Consider the following 16167-nt stretch of genomic DNA (forward strand, 5'->3'; position numbering starts at 1 on the left):
CCGTCCGTCACTGGCGACCATACCTATGGGGGCGTCGATTCATCGTCTGCACCGACCAATACAGCTTGAAGTTCCTCCTCGACCAGAGGCTAGCTACCATTCTCCAACATCATTGGGTGGGCAAGCTGCTGGGGTTTGATTTCGACGTCGAGTACAAGCCGGGCGCCTAGAACGCGGTTGCAGACGCACTGTCTTGCCACGACACGCCGGATGGTACGGTTTCGCTATTTCAGCGCCTCACTTCAACTACATTGCCTAGTTGCGGCAGGAACAGGCCGGCCATCCGGCGGCGGTTGCCCTCAAGGATGAGCTGACAGCAGGTTCACGCGGCGCACCTTGGGCCATTGTCGACGGGCTACTCACCTATGACGGCTGCATCTTCTCCTTGTCGACGTCACAGCTCCTCCAGGAGATACTGGCCGCTGTCCATGGGGACGGCCACGAGGGCGTGCAATGCACCCTCCATCGCCTTCGCTGGGATTTCCACTTCCCCGACATGCGCTGTGTGGTGCAAGAGTTTGTCTGCGCATGCTCGACTTGCCAGCACAACAAGTCGGAGCACCTCCTGCCGGCTGGGTTGCTGCTGCACCTACCGGTCCCGGCGGACGTGTGGTCGGACATCGGCCTCGACTTCATCGAAGCTCTACCGCGTGTGCGCGACAAGTCCGTCATCTTGACCATGGTGGATCACTTCAGCAAGTACGCACATTTTATTCCCCTAGCTCACCCGTACTCCGCTAAGACTATGGCACAGACGTTCTTCTCCGACATTGTATGCCTCCATGGAATGCCGCAGTCGATCGTCTCCGATCGCGATGCCGTTTTCACCTCCACATTCTGGCAAGAATTGATCACGTCGGCATTTCACCCACAGTCCGGTGGACAGTCGGAGGCGGCCAACAAGGTCATCGCCATGTACCTCCGCTGCTTCACCGGCGACCGGCCGCGTGAGTGGCTCAGGTGGCTGCCCTGGGTGGAGTACACGTACAACACGGCGTACCAGTCTTCGCTCCGCGACACGCCCTTCCATGTGGTGTATGGTCGACATCCCCCATCCATCCGATCCTATGAGGCAGGTGACACCCAGGTGGCAGCCGTGGCCAAGACGATGGTCGAGCGAGGGGTGTTCACGGAGGATGTACGCCATCGCCTGGAGCAGGCTCAGGCCATGCAGAAATAGTTCTACGACAACAAGCATCGGGCGATGGCCTACAACATTGAGGACTAGGTCCTGCTGCGCCTCTGCAACCGGCCGGTGGCATCCATGTCTCTGGCGCCGAAGGGGAAGCTGCGGCCTAGGTTCTTTAGGCCCTACTGCGTCACCGAGATCATCAATGACACTGCGGTCTGCCTCGCCCTACCACCATAGGCCAAGATTCATGATGTGTTCCATGTGGGGCTCTTGAAGAAATGGGTGGGCGCGTCGTCGACCTCGACCCCGGAGCTGCCTGAGCTGCTACATGGCGCGGTGGTGCCCGAGCCTGATCGGGTGGTGCGCTCCCACCTCGCTAGGGGCGTCAAGGAGGTGCTGGTGCGCTGGAAGGGGTAGTCGGCCTCTACTATCACTTGGGAAGATGGGGAAGAGTTCATCGCCAAGCATCTGTCGTTTCAGCTCGAGGACGAGCTGAGAGTCGAGGGGGGGGGGAGATGTCATGTGGGGTCTCCCCTATACCCGTCGGAGGCATGTGAGGGATGTGAGGCGCGCCGCAGAGCGTGCAGCAGCCAGGGCCACGTCGGCTCTATAGGAGGAAAGCCAGAAAATTAGTGGCTAGAAGAAGAAAGAGATTAGTGGAGATCCTAAACTATAGGAGATTAGTTTCCCTTCCTGTTGCAACGCAGGCTATTAAGCCATGTAACCAGCATTTGTTAAAGGAATCAAGAAAGAACACAATTATCTTCTTCCTCATCTCTACTAATCTCAAGCCTTCGGAAGAGGGGTAAAACCTCACCGGAGAAGACGGACCGAGGTTACGATCTACGTAGCCGAGGGCCTCCTACCCTAGATACTAACCAAATATGAGCCAACTTTTGCAAATTGAAGTCAAGTCAAACACCGATATAATAAGTATAGGATTTGACATATTTGGATCATTTTGCCACCACTTGGTTTATTTTTGCAAAACAAATTCTTTTTCTTCTAAGTCAAAACACTTCAGTTTTGCAAATTAAACCATTTTTCAAGATAGTTTTGATCAAGAAGCCAAAAGCTCCCCCTTTTCCCATAATCAAGATTTCTCCCCCACAAGAGAGAAGTTTTACAAATAGAGGGCTCTTACTGTTCAGAGGGATTTGATCAAAAAGACAAGTTCAAAACACAATACTTTTGAAGTAAACAAGTGGCGGTTGATCCAGTTGCTTTGGCCTTAATTTCCTCCCCCTTTGGCATTAAGCACCAAAACGGAGAAACTAGTGGCCTAAAACCTCATTGCCTCACCGAAAATTGCGAATTTAAAAGCAAGAAGGCAATGAACACTAAGGGCAACTTGAACAAGGTACATCGATACCATTATGCAGTGGAAGCCTTTTCCTTTGTCCAAGTCAACCATTTCCCTTTCAATCTACCTTTGTGACTACACCAAAATCACTTAAGCAAACATATTAGTCGCAAAGCGTTAAGTTGTATCATATCCTCCCCCTAAACATATGCATTATTTGCACAAGGACTTGTGAGGTCCGAGGATGACATTTCTACAACTTGAGCACCAAGATAAGTAATAATGACAATTAAGCTCAATATGACATGATCAAAGTCATAAAAGTACATGTATGCTATAGATCAATCCAAGTTCCGCAATCTAAGACATTTAGCTCACTACATAGCTTACAAAACCTTTTCTCATCTAAAGGTTTGGTGAAGATATCAGCTAGCTGGTGATCGGTGCTAACATGGCAAACATTGATATCTCCCCTTTGCTGGTGGTCTTTAGAAAGTGATGCTAGAAGTCTATGTGCTTAGTGCGACTGTGTTCAACGGGATTATCCGCCAAGCGGATTGCACTCATTATCACATAGGAGTGGGACTTTGCTCAAGTTGTAGCTAAAGTCCCGGAGGGTTTGCCTCATCCAAAGTAGTTGTGTGCAACACTGATCTATGGCAACATACTTGGCCTCGACAATGGATAGGGCAATAGATGTTTGTTTCTTTGAGCTCAAAGACACTAGGGACCTACCCAGTAACTGACAAGTCCCCGAAGTGCTCTTCCTATCAACCCTGCACTAGGCATAGTTGGATTCTAAATATCTAATGAAGTCAAAGGTAGACCCTTTAGGATACCAGAGCCCAATGTAAGGCGTATGAACTAAATATCGAAGAATGTGCTTCATAGCCACAAGGTGATTTCCTTGGGGTCGGATTGAAATCTAGCACACATGAAAATAGAAAGCATAATATCTGGTCTACTTGCATAAATATAAATCAAGGATCCTATCATACACCGGTATACCTTTTAATCTACGTACATACCACCTACGTTGGGGTCTAGATGTCCGTCAATTCCCATTAGCATAGGATATCTTGGGTGTACTTCATTTGAGAGATGAATGTCCCTTCCTTGAGTTGCTTCACTTGAAATCCGAGGAAGTAATTTAACTCTCCCATCATGGACATTTTAAGCTTCTGTATCATCACCATGCTAAAGTGCTCACATGACTTTTGATTAGTAGAACCAAATATTATGTCATTGACATATATTTGGCACATAAACAAATACCATCGAAAGTCTTATTAAAAAGAGTAGGATCAGCTTTCCCGACCTTGAAAGCATTAGAAATAAGGAAATCTCTAAGGCATTCGTACCGTGCTCTTGGGGCTTGCTTAAGTCCATAGAGCGCCTTAGAGAGCTTACACACATGGTCGAGGTGCGTGTCATGCTCGAAGCTAGGGGGTTGCTCCATGTACACCTCTTCCTTGATTGACCCTTTGAGGAAGGTGCTCTTCACGTCCATTTGATAGATCTTAAAAGAATGGTGAACAACACATGATAATAGTATGCAAATAGACTCAAGCCTAGCTACAGGAGCAAAAGTCTCCTCAAAATCCAAACCTGTGATTTAGGCATATCCTTTTTCCACAAGTCTTGCCTTGTTTTCTGTCACCACCCCGTACTTGTCTTGTTTGTTGCGGAACACCCACTTGGTTACCACAACATTTTGTTTAGGACGTTGCACCAAACTCCATACTTCATTTCTCTTGAAGTTGTTTAGCTCCTCCTTCATGGCCAACACCCAGTCCAGATCCTACAAGGATTCTTCTACCCTAAAAGGCTCGATAGAAAAAACAAAAGAGTATTGCTCACAAAAATTAGCAATACGTGAACGTGTAGTAACTCCCTTGCTGATGTCACTAAGGATTTTATCCACTAGATGATCCTTTTGAATATTAGTGTGGACTTGGGTTGGAGGTGCATGTGGTACTTCCTCCTCCATTTCTTGTTCTTGTGCTCCCCCTTGATCCATGCCCTCGGGCAACTGAGACGCCCTCGGGCGGTCATCGTCTTGAGGTAAGCCCTCGGGTACCCGAGACAGCCTCGAGCGACTGTCGTCTTCTCGAGACGCCCTTGGGCGGCCATTGTCTTCCTGAGATTCCCTCGAGAGGCCGTCGCCTTGAGGTATCTATTCCTCATCTTGAGTTGGGGATTACACCATCGTTGAGGAAGAAGGTTGATCTTTGTAACACCCTAAATTTGGGGTATACAATTTCTTCTCTGATATCTACCAAATTCAGGTGTTACCTCTTTTCTCCTCTCTATATATTTCTTTTCTCTTCCTTTTAGTAGAGTTTTGATTATTTATTTGGAGATGTATTAATACTTTAGTAGATTAAACCCTAGGAGAGACATGAATTGTTGCATCATGCTGAGCCTAGAATTTGATCTTTGTTTGATGCATATGTTTGAATTATTCAAATTTGAATTTGTGGTTTGGTTGGATTTGAATTCAATAGAGAAAATAAAAAGAAAAGGAAATAGAGATTTAGATTAAAAGAAAAGGCCAAAGCAGCCTAGAACCCCCTCCCCCTCCAGCCTTTCAGACCAGTCTGCCTAGCTTGCCTGCGCCCGTGCGCTCGCTCTCGCTCTATGACCGGTGGGGCTGGCCTATCGACGCCATTTCCTACACCCACACGTGCTCCCCCGCTCTCTGCGCCGCGGGCCCGGCTTGTTAGCGTCGTTTCCCCCTCGCACGCATGTGTCTCTGCACCGTGGACCTGCCATGTCAGCCTCGTCTTCCCCGCAACCGCCGCTGACCCCGGCGTGCATGCACGCCGAGAAGACCGGCCACGTCGTGCCCCACGTCCCCTAGCTCCTTTTTGAGCCCCACTCACACCGGTCCTCTCTCCCCTACCTCATTTCACTCGCTCCCAGCCCCTCTCGTGCATAGCCGCCGCCGCCCGAGCTCGCCGGACAAGCCCGCCCGCCGTGCCGACTGCCTGGAGCTCTAGACGCCACTTCAAGCCTCCCCGAGCGCCATCTCAAGGTAAGGAACCATTCCCCACGCTTTGTTTGCCTCGATTCCTTTTCCCCTACGGCGAATTAGAGCTCGTCGGAGCCGCTGCACGTCAGTCCGCAGCACCCGCACGACGTCCGACCAATGTAACCTCGCCATGTGCTTGCTTTTCGGCCCTAGGTGTCCCAAACCCCTCACCAAAGCCCGCACCGACCTCGGTGCACTCAATCACCCCTCCCTACGGCCGAGATTGCTTGTCGGAGTAACCCTGACCCGCCTGGAGCACCCCCTCCGCCGTTCACCCGTTTCTAGCCCCGCTCTCATGGACAATACACTGCCATTGCGTTCGTCGGGTCCCCCTCACTGGTCCTGGACAACTCCGGTGACCCCAGACCCCTTGGAACCCGCGCCGTCCTTGTCTCCGGCAATTTCACCTCCACTAACGGGAGTGGCGCCACCCAAAGCCATTATCCCCCTAGGCGCTTGATCCCAACCGCCCGCCTCTAATCCAAAGGTTCGGATCTCAGGATACTGGTTTTGTGTGGGCGCCCCTGTCCCTGTTTCCCACTTGTCGGTCGCCTACGCCCCTAGCGCTGGGCCCAACCGGTCAGCCCACCCTTACCCCCGAGTCGCGGATCTGTTCTCAGCCGTTGATCTAAGATCGGATGGTCAAGAACACCTAATACCCCTTCGCTTGGTCTTTTTGTTAAAGAGACCCCCGGTTTCTCAGGAATCAACCCTCTGTCCTGGTTTTTTTGCCTGAGTCCCTCGTTTCTTGCAGAGATGCCCCTGGACTTTATTTTAATCACAGAAATGGGTATAAATTAGGGTTTTTGAATTCTAAAACTTCCAAAATTCATAACTTTGTCATATGAACTCCAAATTGGATGGTTCAAATTTAAAAAATGTTCATTATGATATTTTCTATCTGTTTAAATTATGTTCATCCACTGTTTCCATGTCTCAATTTTATAGTTGGTCTCTAGGTTAGAGTAAGGCTATGGAAATCTTATTAGAAATAAAATAAAGGTAAAACCCTAATGAGTGTTCAAGTGCCTAAATTTGTAGACCCAACCCCATTTAATGTATGATCCTGTTGGAACTTGCTCACAGGCGCAAGTTGATCCAACGGGGGGGGGGGTGTAATAGCGCAAACAGGGTTTCAGCACGTGATGGCAAAAACTCTGTTCATCCAGCCTCTCAAGGGCACTGTGCGGGGGTATTTATAGGTATCTGAGTGCCCAGCGTCCTGTGTTAGGGACGCATGTGCCCTCAGACACCTAGGTTATCCCCAGAATATTCCCAAAAAGCGGGGTTATAGACTGTAATTACAGGGACGCCTTTACAAATTAGGCCCGTAACACGCAGCGGCCACGCAGGGCCCGTTACAATGGGCCGGATCACACGTGGGCCTCCATGCTGGACGAGGCCGCACGGTGGGATGACCTCGTCACGGGTCTTCGTTCGATGTCGTATGGGGCGAAGGGTGTCCCTGCCCGTTGTCTTGTCTCCGTTGGGCCAACGACTACGACGAAGGCCTCGAGCGAAGGGTGGCGTCTTCGCCTTCGCCCCAACATTTGCCCTCCGAGGGACCAGTTCGACTAAGTCATCTGGTGCCGAAGACGTCGCTAGATGGCGGAGACGCTGCCCTCGCTCGAAGTGGTTCCGCGGGGGTTTTTGACATGACCGTTGATTGACACCGTACTGTTGGACTGCGGGTTTCCCGAAGCGCCGCGCCCTGTGTATAAAAGGGGGCGGCGCGTTTTGAACTTTATCCTTCCGCGCACCGTGAAAACCCTAGCCACTTTTTCCACCGTCTTGCTGCTCGTCTGCCCTCCTTGCTCTTGTTCGCCGGAGATCTGGCTCGAGTGAAGCAGACCGCCCGCCGCCGCCGATGGTACGTAGCGATGCCAACCTCTTCTTCTTCTGCTGCCGCTACGCCGCCGGCCGACGCGTCGTCTGAGGAAACGCTGAGTACTGTGGCGGCGGAGGAGTTGCGCGCCGGCGATACGGTGGATTTTGGTGTGTCGCGGATGTCGTCGGTCCACGTGCAAGATATGCAGCGGCTTGGTTACTTTGGCGGCGGAGTCGCTCGTGTCCCGGGGACGGAGGAAGTCCCCAAGCCGGAAGGCGAGTTGGTTGTGTTCGAGGCATTCTTTGTCGCTGGTCTTCGCCTGCCTGCGCACCGATTTGTTGGAGAAGTCCTGCACAGATTTAACGTTCAGATCCATCAGCTGACTCCGAATGCCGTGGTGGCTCTGTCGAAGTATGTATGGGCGACAACTTCGTACGACGGACAGCCATCAGTCGAAGTCTTCGCGAAGTACTATTGCCTGCACTGGCAGAAGAGGATGATTGGAAATGAAGTTGCCCAGTTTGGGTCCTGTACATTTACGCCGAAGACCGGCAAGACCACGATGGAGGTAGTTGAGTTGGTTCCTTGCGCCCGCAACAAGTGGGGCAATTGGCATGAGTTTTGGTTCTACGTCGCGGAGGGTACAGTCGAAGACCATCTGAGGCTCCCCGTGTCCGAGATGTGCTCGCATTTTTACTCAGCGTACCCGCCTTTTGAAGTGGCGGAGGAGGATGCGGACGAAGGGGCCCTTCGGTGCGCCACCGGCCTGAGCAGCGGGCGCGATTTGGTTGAGGAGTTTGTGGCGTACGGGGTATGGTCTTTGGCGCATGGCTGGGCGCTGGGCGAAGTGTGCCCTCGCTAGATGCCTTCCCATGGTGGGAAGCTGGTGCGAAGTCCTGCCTTCGCGCTGGATCTGCATAGCCGCGATCCGACCGCCTTTGTGCGTGAGGCGGAGGATGGGGCGGTGCGGATCGTTGGTCGGTACGTGCCGAGGACAGAGGGCCAGCGTAGCTGGGACATTCGCGGGTCAAATGATCGCTTGAACAGGGTTTTTGAGTTGAATCGTCTGCCGTATGGCGGTTATCCCGGCCAAGACGATGTGGATCGTCGCGGGAAGAAACCGGTGGTAGAGTCTGGAGACGACCCCGCGCCGACGGCCGCCCCGTCCTCTAAGAAGAGGAAACTAGGTACTGCTGTGGGAGGACTTGGGGTTTCTGATGGTTTTGCTAGAGAATCGATGAGGACATGCGCGACCCCGGGGGAAGGATGTCTTCGCCCGAGCTCCGGGAGTCTTCGGCGCGGATGCTGAGGGTTACCGGGGGTTGGTGGCCTAAGAATGTTCCTGTCCCCCGCGCGGCCGGCGAAGACTTTTTTACATCTCGCATGGTTTGTGATTGGAAAGTGTTTCCTTACGGGCGGAATATTGCTGCTGTTGTGTCGGCAGTGATGGACAAGGATCGCCAGGGAGCTGCACAGAAGCGCCAGGCGGTCGTCAGGCTTCATGAAGCCAGGCCGAAGAGGCAGCAGGGGGGCTACGAAGGCTGCTGCCCCCGGTGGAGGCCAGCCGCCGCTGGTGGCGAAGTCGGCCGTCCCTGCATCCAGCAGGGCGCCGGAGGCTGCGAAGGCGGCTGCCGCCGGTGGTTCCAAGTCTGTGAAGGCCGCCCCTGTGCCCAGCGGGGTGCCGGAGGCTGCGAAGGCGGCCCGAGAGTTGCCGCCGCCGGGCAAGCGCATCGCCGACTTCGCCACCGACATTAGTGTGGAAGATTATCTTGTTGGTAAGTCGCTGGCTCGATTTTTTTTGTTAATAAGTTGATATGTTGCAGGGTCGGACAAAGGCCAACTTGTTGTTGCTCCGCCTGCCGGGGCGAAGGGCGGTGCTTTTAGTGCCGGTGGCGAGATTCCGGCGCTCGCTGCAGTCAGGGACGAGGCGGGTGCTGTGTCCCGCCGGCTGAAGGAGCTGAAGGAGGCACTAAGTCAGGTACGTGGAGCTGGACTTCGGTTTTTTACCGGCTTTGCTGGGTCTGTGGTCTTATGTGTGTCTTGTAGGCGACTGACTTCGCTGACCGCACGACGTCGGGAGCCTTGACGACAGTTGTGTCTGCCGAAGTCGAGAGACTTCGGACACAACATGCTGACGCCGTCCGGGAGAAGTCGGCCGCCGACAGCAAATGCCGCAAGCTAGCGGATAAGGTGGCCGCGCTGGGGGGTGAGAGGACTGACCTCCGGCGCCAACTGGCGGAGGAAAGGAAGGAGGCCAATGAGGCCCTTGCCAAGGCACAGTCTGCGCAGGCGGAGGCCAATTTGGCGCGGGCGGAGGGCAGCCTTGCCAGGCAGCGCGCCGAGGAGTTGGAGGGGCGGCTCAACGCTCTGCAGGCCCGAGTGGAGAGGGCCGAGGCTTCGACGCGCTCGGAGGCTGAGCGGACGCGCAAACAGCTTGTGGACTCATACCATGAGCTGGGCGCGCGGACCGCTGACTTCGAAGTGCCGGATCGAGAGCCCGGACTTCGCTGCTTCGAGTGGATACAAGAGGAGCTGCTGGCGCTCCCCACCATTGTGGAGGGTTTTATGTCCTACGCCTCCCTGGTCACCTGCGAGGGGGCGATGAACGCGTTATCTCGCGAAGGGTGCCAGCACTATGAGGTCTTCGACCAAGCTGATGAGGATTTCGAGCGTGATGTCTACAAGGTTGAGGACTATAGTGAAGGAATCCGCCGGAGCCCTCTACGACCGGATGTGGGGCCCCCACGGTCGGGAGGTGGTCAGGGAGCGGGCCGAGACGGCGAGGGGTCAGGTAATGTTTGGCGTTTGTCTAGTGTTTGTTGCGTGTGGGTTATATGTGGGTGTGCTGAATCTGTGTGCCCTGTCTTAGGCGGCGCGTGGCGAGAGGGTGGAGGACTTCGGGGCCTTGAACAGCGCGCAGCCTGAGTCGGAGTCGAACCCGGTGGTGGCTGCGCCCGAGACCGCCCCGGACCCGCCCCCGGAAACCGTCGAAGGCGTTCCCGACGCCCCCGCAGCCACCATGGCCGGCGGAGGCCCGTCGCAAACTGCCGCGCTGAGGGCCGACGATCCTGTGCAGATGGCGGCAGAGCCGGCAGCGGAGGATCCCGCGACGGCTGGGTCTTCGCAGGTGGCGTAGTCAGTGTGGGTAGTTAGGGAATTTTGGATATGTTGCTGAAACTTGGTTGCTGCGCAGGTTCAAGATTTTGGGCCTGCGCACGCAACCGCTACTACTAATTTTTTGGCGGCTTCGACCGTGGATGATGGTAATGAATCAGACGGGTCTGCATCTAAGTTTTCTGATTTTGGTGACTCTGGGAGCTCGGTTGAGTGGACTGAGGAGTCATCGGATGAGGACTTGGACTACTTTGCGGCCTTGGATGTGGCAGCGGCGGAGGCTTCGCCGCAAGCTGCGGATGCTGAAGTTGTGCCTGGTCTGAGTACTGGGCGTAGGCGGCGAAGGGCGGTTGCGAAGCGTAGAGTGAGTGGGGCGGACGTCGGTCGGCTTCGTGTGAGTGGGGCTGGCAGGCAGGAACTGTTGTCCTTGCCGACCGCTGTGAGTGCAGGTGAGGGGGAGTTGCGAAGTCTTTTTGCGGGTGAGGAGCTTAGGATAATGTTATTTAACTATAGGGAGATGGGAATTATTCCGAAGGTTGAGCCGATGTAGAGTGTGATGCCTTCGCTTGTACATGTGTAATGGCTTGTATGATGAGGTTATGTGCCTTCGCACACTCGGCTATGTTCGCGAGGGCGTTACGTGCTTGGTCTGGTGTATTTGTTATGTTGGTCTGGTGCGCATGTAGTCGGTCTTTGTGCGGACAGTTTGGTGTAGCCGTTTTTGCACTCGTTAGGCTTCGTCCGGCTGTACCATTGTAGTCGATTCGTCGCACTTGTTGCGCTGTCCCTGCTGCACCCTGAGGCAACTTCTGCAGGGATAGTCTTCGCGGAAAACTAGGATTTTTCGCACTTATTGTGCTAGCCGGGCTGCACCCTTAGGCGATTGTTGCACGGGTAGTCTTCGCGGAAGACCTCGATTTTTCGTATTTGTAGTGCTAATCCGGCGGCACCCTTGAGCGGCTTCTGCGTGGATAGCCCTCGCGGAAGACTTTGATGTCTCGCACTTGTTGTGCTAATCCGGCTGCACCCTTAGGCGACTTCTGCGCGGATAGTCTTCGTGGAAGACTTCGATTTTTCGCACTTGTTGTGCTAGTCCGGCTGCACCCTTAGGCGACTTCTGCGCGGATAGTCTTCGTGGAAGACTTCGATTTTTCGCACTTGTTGTGCTAGTCCGGCTGCACCCTTAGGCGACTTCTGCGCGGAGTTGTCGCACGCGAGGGTGGCTGCCGCTGGACCTCGCGGTGACTTTGTATTAGTCGAATGTCGAAGACCGTCTGTGCGGTCTTGTTTCGACGTGGATTTTGCGAGGGATTTTTCTCTTGTATATTACATGACTCCGCCTCGTTAAAAACCTCACCCCCTGGGAGGAAAAGAGTGCGGGCCAGAACAAAATTGTTTTTGCAAATTACAAGGGCGAGCTAGCCCTGATGAGTCAAACAAAAAATTTGCGCAGATTATCAATGTTCCAGGAATGCTCTAAGTCTTCGCCGTTTGGCGTTGCAAGCCTGTATGCACTGGGGGAGGCCTTCGACTTGACAATGTAAGGGCCTTCCCACATGGGCTCCAGCTTGCCTCTGGACTCTGTTCGAGCTGTCCGGATGAGTACGAGGTCCCCTTCGCTGAATTCCCTTGGGATGACTGCCTGGTCGCGCCATGCTTTTGTCTGGGCTTGGTATTTGTCCAGAGCCTGTAGGGCGAAGACGCGGTCTCCGTCGATGAGATCCTTCGAAGTCGGCTCGTCTATGTCTGGGACGGCCGACGCGGCTGTCCGAGGCGACCCATGCTTTATTTCTTGCGGAGTCATGGCCTCCGATCCGTATAATAGGCGGAAGGGGGTAAACCCAGTCGCCCTGCACTCAGTTGTATTCAGTGCCCAGACCACTTCGGGTAACAGGTCGGGCCACTTGCCTTTTTTGTCGTCGAGGAGCATTTTCTTGACAGCTGTGAAAATTTTGCCATTGGCGCGCTCCACGACTCCGTTGGACTGGGGGTGGTACACGGAGGCGAAGGCAAGCTTGGTGCCGATGGAGAAGCAGAAGTCTTTGAAATCTTGGTTGTCGAACTGCTTGCCGTTGTCGACCGTGAGTTCGGATGGTACTCCGAAGCGGCAAACAATATTTTGCCAGAAGAATTTCTGGGCCGTCTTTGATGTGATGGTGGACACTGCCCTCGCTTCAATCCATTTGGTGAAGTATTCAACGGCTACAAAGGTGAACTTGAGGTTCCCCTGAGCCGTGGGCAGGGGCCCGACAATGTCTAGGCCCCAGCGTTGAAGGGGCCATGTGTGGGCGATCAACTTCGTGAACTGCGAGGGTCGTCCCGTGCGTGGGGAAAATTTCTGACAGGCCTCGCAGGATCTGACAACCCGATTTGCGGCGCAGATAATGGCGGGCCAGTAGAAACCTTGGCGTATCACCTTTGCCGCTAGGGCCCTGGGGCCTGCGTGGGAGCCACAGGTCCCCTTGTGGACTTCGCGCAGAATTTGAACGCCTTCGGTCTCGGTGACGCACTTAAGCATCGGCTGACTGACCCCCTTTTTGTAAAGTTGGCCCTCGATCAGTGCGAAGTCCCGGCTTCGGTGGTGGAGGCGCTTGGCCTCGTTGTTGTCGATTGGGTGGTAGTATCCCTGCAGGTACAGGGTTATTGGCGCCCGCCAGTCTTCGGTCATGATAAGGTTGATCATGCGGTGGCCCTCGACGTCGTTGGTTATTTGGAGCCCTTCAGGGCTGCGGACGTCTGGTGTGCCGATGACGTGATAGAACACGTTGGAGGGTAGGGCTTCACCCCTGGCGGCTGCCTTGGCCAGTGCGTCAGCTTCTTCATTCTTGGCCCGGTCCACATGCTGCAATGTGAATCCCTTGAATTGTCTCTCGAGACTTCGGATGGCCGCGAGGTATTGCATAAGTGCGGGGTCCTTTGCTGCATAGTCTTTCTCGACTTGGCCGACGACTACCTTGGAGTCTGTTTGGACTATGCAGGTGGTGACACCGAGGGCTCTTAGTTTGCGGAGGCCGAGGATGACAGCTTCGTATTCTGCTATGTTGTTTGTGCATCTGTCGGATTCCAGAGCGAAGCTTAAGCGTGCCGCGTATCTGTGCCTGACCCCGGCGGGTGAGGTGATGATCGCAGCAGCGCCTGCCCCCGCATGGCACCAGGCGCCGTCGCAGTGGATTGTCCAAACCTTCTCTGCGGATGGATTCGGCTGTGTTATTGGCCCGGTCCAGTCGACGACGAAGTCTGCTAGAACTTGTGACTTGATCGCTGTCCTGGGCTCGAAAGTGATGTGGTAGCCGGAGAGTTCGGCCGCCCATTTGGCGATCCGTACCGATGCCTCCGGGTTTCTGAATAATTCGCTGAGTCCCCTATCTGAGGTGACGCAGACCTTGAATGCTTCAAAGTAGTGGCGCAATTTGCGCGAAGACATAACAACTACATATGCAATCTTTTCGAGTTCCGTCATGTTGCATTTTGACGGTGTGAGCACTTCGGAGACATAATAAACTGGGCACTGCCTGATCACACCCTCTACTGTCTGCTCCTGAACCAGTGCCGCGCTGACCGCGTGCGCAGTGGTAGCGAAGAGTCGGGGCTCGTAAGAACGGCCAACTCCATCAGGTACTGTTTTAGTGAGGCGAAGGCCGCCGCCTGCTCTGGTCCCCAAGCGAAGTCTTTTGCGCCGCGGAGTGTTTTGAGGAAGGGAAGACTTCGCTCAGCAGATTTGGAAATGAATCTGTTGAGGGCGGCCAATCTGCCCGTCAGACGCTGGACCTCTCTGGCTGACTGCGGGGGCGTCATGTTGATAATGGCCTGGATTTTGGTTGGGTTGGACTCGATGCCGCGGTGTGATACCAGATAACCCAATATTTTCCCCTGGCGAACGCCAAAGACGCACTTATCGGGGTTCAGGTGAAGTCGTGCGTCCCGCATGTTCGCGAATGTCTCGGCGAGGTCTGCGAGATGGTCCTCTTTGTTCCTGCTGGCGACGACAATGTCATCCACATATGTGAATACGTTTCTGCCGACTTGCCCTTCAAGCACTGTTTTAGTGAGCCGGGAGAAGGTGGACCCGGCGTTCTTGAGTCCCTCCGGCATTCTGATAAAGCAATATGTGCCGAAGGGTGTTATGAAGCTGGTGCTGGCTTTGTCCTCCTCCTTCATGTATATTTGATGATAACCGGAGAAGCAGTCGAGGAGTGACATGACCTCGCACCCGGCCGCGCTATCGACTATTTTGTCGATCCGGGGCAACGGGAAGTTGTCCTTTGGGTAGGCCTTGTTGAGACTGGTGAAGTCTATACACATTCGCCACTTGCCGCTCTTTTTCTGCACCATTACCACGTTGGAGAGCCACGTGGGGTAAGCCACTGGCTCGATAAATTTGGCTTCCAGGAGGTGGTGTACCTCTGCCTTGGCGGCTTCTGTCTTCTCGTCGGACATTTTGCGAAGCCGCTGTTTTTTCGGTCTCACCGAGGGGTCGATTCCCAAGCTGTGCTCAATTATGGATCGGCTGACCTCGACCAGGTCGAGGGCTGACCAAGCGAAGACGTCCTTGTTCTTGGACAAGCAGCACAGGAGTTTTTCCTCGTCATGCGAAGTGAGGTCTTCACTGATCGTGACTGTTTGCTTGGGCGTGGCCTGGTCGAGGGGAACAGTCTTGGTCCCGTCGTTGCTTTGCAGCTGCGCCTTGTGTTGTTTTTCAGTTGGGCTGGCGGGCGCTGGGACCTCGCGCTGGGCCGTAAGGCAGTGGACATTTCTTTGCCCGGGGACGAAGTCCCGCTCTATATTGCGCGCAGTCTGCTGATTGCCGTAGACCGAGATGGCGCCTAACGGACCTGGTATCTTCATGCACAGGTACAATCCGTGAATGGCTGCTTCAAACTTGTTGATGGAGCCCCGACCCATGATGGCGTTGTACGGATACACCATGTCGACGATGTCAAAGGTTATTTGCTCACTTCGGGCATTGGGCGCTACACCGAAGGAGAGAGGCAACTCTATTTTGCCGATAGGAAAAGTGCCCTTACCGCCGAAGCCGTACAACGGATTGTCCGAAGGCTTGAGCAAGCTGTGGCTTATGCCCATGCGGTCGAAGGCATGGAGGAAAATGATGTCTGCCTGATTGCCATTATCGACGAGGACTTTGTGCAGGTCCCAGCCTGCCACGCTGCAGTTGATGACCATGGCGTCGATATGGGAGGCGCTGCGCAGGTCGACGTCTCGGGCGTCGAAAGTTAGCGGTACATGGGACCACTTCGTCTGCACGACTGGACCGGTGATGGCGACGTGGTTGATGCTGCGGTAGTGGTCCCGCTTCTGTTGCTTGGTGTCGAAGTCGACACTGGACCCCCCAGTGATCATATGAATGACTCCGCGGTACGGCTGATCGGCGAAGTCTTCTTGCTTGGGGGCGTGGGGGTGGGGGATGTTTTGTTGTTGCTGGTGTGGAGGTGGGGGTGGGGGAGGTACGATTTGTACTTCCTAATGGTGTTGGTAAGCGTGGTGCGGTGGATGCGGGGCGGGGGCGTGGATGTATGGTGGAGGGTGTTGCTGATAAGTGTGCGCGGCGACTCTTGGGTTGTCGGCCGGTTGCGCCCGTGCCATCCTGTCTCTGGTGGCCTTTGTCTCTGGGCAGTCTTTGGTTTGGTGGGCGCAGTCTTCGCCGTGGAAGAGACAGTAGAATCGGCGCGGCGGCTGCGCGCGTCCCCGGCCCCTACCGCGAGTTCCACTTCCGCGTCCTTGGGGGGATATTCCTGGCG

The sequence above is a fragment of the Zea mays genome, chromosome 2 (genome assembly GCF_902167145.1).
Source record: "Zea mays cultivar B73 chromosome 2, Zm-B73-REFERENCE-NAM-5.0, whole genome shotgun sequence".
Classification (NCBI taxonomy): domain Eukaryota; kingdom Viridiplantae; phylum Streptophyta; class Magnoliopsida; order Poales; family Poaceae; genus Zea; species Zea mays.